Genomic DNA, 3,425 nt, shown 5'->3' with positions numbered 1-3,425 from the left:
TTGATCCAGGAGGAAGTTTTTTTGTATTCCACTGAGTTTTCCCACAGTTCTTTCCAAAAGTTCACAGTTTTTTCTTTACATGGGTGAACATTAGTTTGGGCTTGATGTTCATCCAGGGACTGGTAGAAGAGGTGTTGGTTTCTTCTGAACTGGACATTTTCACTATATTATTTTATTCATCCTTCGTATCTTTCAGTTTTCCTTGCTGATGCTATTACACATTGTTTTAGTTCTTCTGTGATTTCCATTATTGTTTTTTCCTCCAGGTTGTATTTTTTGTGTAAACTATATTTCAGCTTGTTTAGTTGTTTAGTTTTCCTTCTTTCAAGTACTTTAAATTGCTGACATCCCCTTGTAGTTTTTAAATTTTATTTTCAAGTCAAATTTGATGTTCCAGTGGGTTTCTTTCTTGACATTTTATAACCCAGTTCTGCAGTTACAACAGTGGCTGTGCTATACATTAGTTGGTTGGTTTAATATAGTGTGCTGGATGGGATGGAAGTTAAAATATTGAAAGATCTATTAACTGCTATGCACTTCGTGAATGCTATGTCCTTCATGAAGGCTATGCACTTCGTGAATGGTAGGTAATCTTTTTCTTTCTATGTTTTCTTTGATGTGGTTTTCAATCTTTTTTTTCAGCATTTTTGCTAGATCACTTAGCTCTACACTTTCGAGTTGTTGCACAGGAGGATCTTCATCCTGTATGTTGGTTTCTTCCATAGGCTGGTCAGTTTCTTCAGCTTCTTCATCATTATTTGTTGTTTTCTTTTTAACCAATATTTCTGGATGTTGTATTTGTTACATCTGTGAAAACTTCATTGCGAATGATAAAAGGTCTTTGGTCCATTAATTTTTGTTCAGTTACATCACTTTCTGGGTGTTTTTCCTTCCACAGTTGCATCATTATTTTTTGAAATCCTCTGGCTGTTGGTTCTGCCTGGTAGTAATATTTGATGATTGCTTGATTTTCTTCAGTTGTCCAAGTTTTGCGCTTTTGTTCCAGCCACTTTGCAGTTGCACACCCTGGTTCCCTAGCAGTAACAACTGAGCCCTGTAGCCCCTTTTTCAACAGATATCCAGGAGCCATAGCATCTGGTGCAGCCCTTGTTGATCTGGGTGATGACTGATCCTGTGAGGAATTTTGCTGATTTCTTCTCATCATTAGGGATGGTAGGTGCCTGGGTTGGACACAGGCAGAGCTGGATAACCTGGATAGGAAAATGGGAAAACTGATGACCATACACTAAGTGCTCCACCTGTGCAGTGATGTTGACAGGCTATATTTCCCCAGAAAAGCAGAGGACTTTTGCAAGTGAAGCAGACAGTCGAAGAAGAGAAACATGCTCTGGCAGATTATGTGAAAAATAGTGTTGAACCAGCTTTGATGGAGGTCAACAATAGGAAGCTACTCAAAGTGCAGCAAACCAAAGATCAATATAGGAAAACAGCAATGCAAACTCAGGCTGACAACTGGTGTAACAAAGCACTGCATGGACAGTTCCTTGAAAAGATCCAAGGAAAAGTAGATAAGGAAAAGACCTGATTATGGCTGACCAATGGAACACTGAAGAAAGAGACAGAAGGCCTGATTCTTGCAGCCCAAGAACAAGCCATCAAAACAAATGCAATTAAAGCCAGAGTAGAAGAATCTGCTAATGACTCCAAATGCAGACTCTGCAAAGAAGTGGACGAAACCATCGATCACATACTGAGCTGTTGCAAGACAATCGCTCAGACTGACTACAAACAACATCACAACACAGTCACTCAGATGGTCCACTGGAACTTGTGTCACAACTACCATCTGCCTGTAGCAAAGAACTGGTGGGATCATCAGCCTGAGAAAGTGGTTGAAAATAAGCATGCAAAACTACTCTGAGACTTACAGAATACAGACTGATAAAGTTTTGGAATACAACACCCCGGATATCATGATTGTGGAGAAGAAAATAGTGTGGATCATTGACACTGTCATACCTGGTGACAGCAGAGTCGACAAGAAACAACTTGAAAAAAATAACCAGATATCAGGACTTAAAAATCGAATTGCAGAGACTCTGGCATAAACCAGTGCAGATGGTTCCAGTGGTACTCGGCCACTGGGTGCTGTGCCTAAAGATCTAGGTAAGCACTTGAAAACAATTGGCACTGACAAAATCACCATTGGTCAGCTGCAGAAGGCCACCTTACTGGGATCTGCTTGCATAATCCGCCAATACATCACACAGTCCTAAATACTTGGGAAATGTTCAACTAGTGATTCATGATATGAAACCCAGCATAGTTATCTTGTTTGCTGTGTACACTGTTGTTTTTTGTGTATAATAATAATAATAATAATAATAATAATAATAATAATGTAATATTATCTTTTTTTTCATTTTGTTAATGTTCCCAATTGCCCTTAAAGTCATAGTGCACTGGGAATATTGTATTGGCCACAATATTTGACAGTCTGTACTAGAGCATTCACTAGCTTGTCTGCTCCTCCAAACAAGTGATTGCAATGTCCTTAAAGTAAGAGTAAAACCAACATTAAATGTTGCCTCCAGCTCCCAGTCCTTGTGGATGGTCCAGATGGTTCAACGACACAGTTTTTGTGATAGCTGAACTTTGGTGGCAACTAACAAAGTGTGATCATCCAAGTTTATACTATTTTAAATAGCAGTGGTAAATTAGGACAATTTGAAGTTGAACCAATTAATCTATTCTTATTATTATTTTGAGAAATGTTCTCTTATGTGCCGCATTCTGTGGCACATTTTGAAGTTAAGAAATAAAAATAAGAATCATATTTATATATTAATAGCTTAAATATAATTTAGACTTTTATGACTTAGAAATTGGGTCAGAAGACTTGGGACATGTGAATTTTGATCTTATGTTAGCCTAAGAAATGCAGATAAATCCAATTTTTAACAGTGTGTGCAAAAATCAAATTCTTTAAGTATTCCTTAGAGAACTATAATCGGAACTAGAAGAGAAAAAGTAGTCTATTATGTGCTATAAAAGCAAAGATATTGGCCTTTGGTCTTATTAAAATTAATGGTAATAATGCACCCACTAAAGTAGGATTATGCTGGTTTATATCCAAGTGGACCACTTTAGCTGATATGCTTATCAGACAAAAAGCTGATACAATTGCAGAGCCCACTCAAAGGAGAAGAGAAAAAAGCAATATACTTTTAAAAATAAATCAGTTTTTAAATATCCAATTCCTCCTTGCCATAGACTATTATTCTTTTGCAACTGCTTCATAATAGAGAGAGTGGTGGAAGATCTGAAATAGCAATGAACCGCTGCTGCCTTGCCTATATATTGGAGGTAAGGGAGTTGGAAGGCTTTCAGGTTACAGAGTATGCAGTCAATGATGGCAAGTGAGATCCTGAGGAGGTACCCTGTGGCATACCTTCTGCTGTTAT

General features: G+C 37.7%; 1 pseudogene; it reads left to right on the top strand.

The window, feature by feature from the left end:
* Positions 1–1,387: 1,387 nt before the first annotated feature.
* LOC148124093 (uncharacterized) lies at positions 1,388–2,237 on the top strand (annotated as a pseudogene).
* Positions 2,238–3,425: the final 1,188 nt, after the last annotated feature.

This window comes from Pseudonaja textilis, chromosome Z (genome assembly GCF_049901715.1).
Source record: "Pseudonaja textilis isolate UNSWEBS1 chromosome Z, rPseTex1.2, whole genome shotgun sequence".
Classification (NCBI taxonomy): Eukaryota; Metazoa; Chordata; class Lepidosauria; order Squamata; family Elapidae; genus Pseudonaja; species Pseudonaja textilis.
The sequence above is the reverse complement of the archived record's forward strand: the minus strand, read 5'-3'. Positions and strand labels throughout refer to the sequence as shown.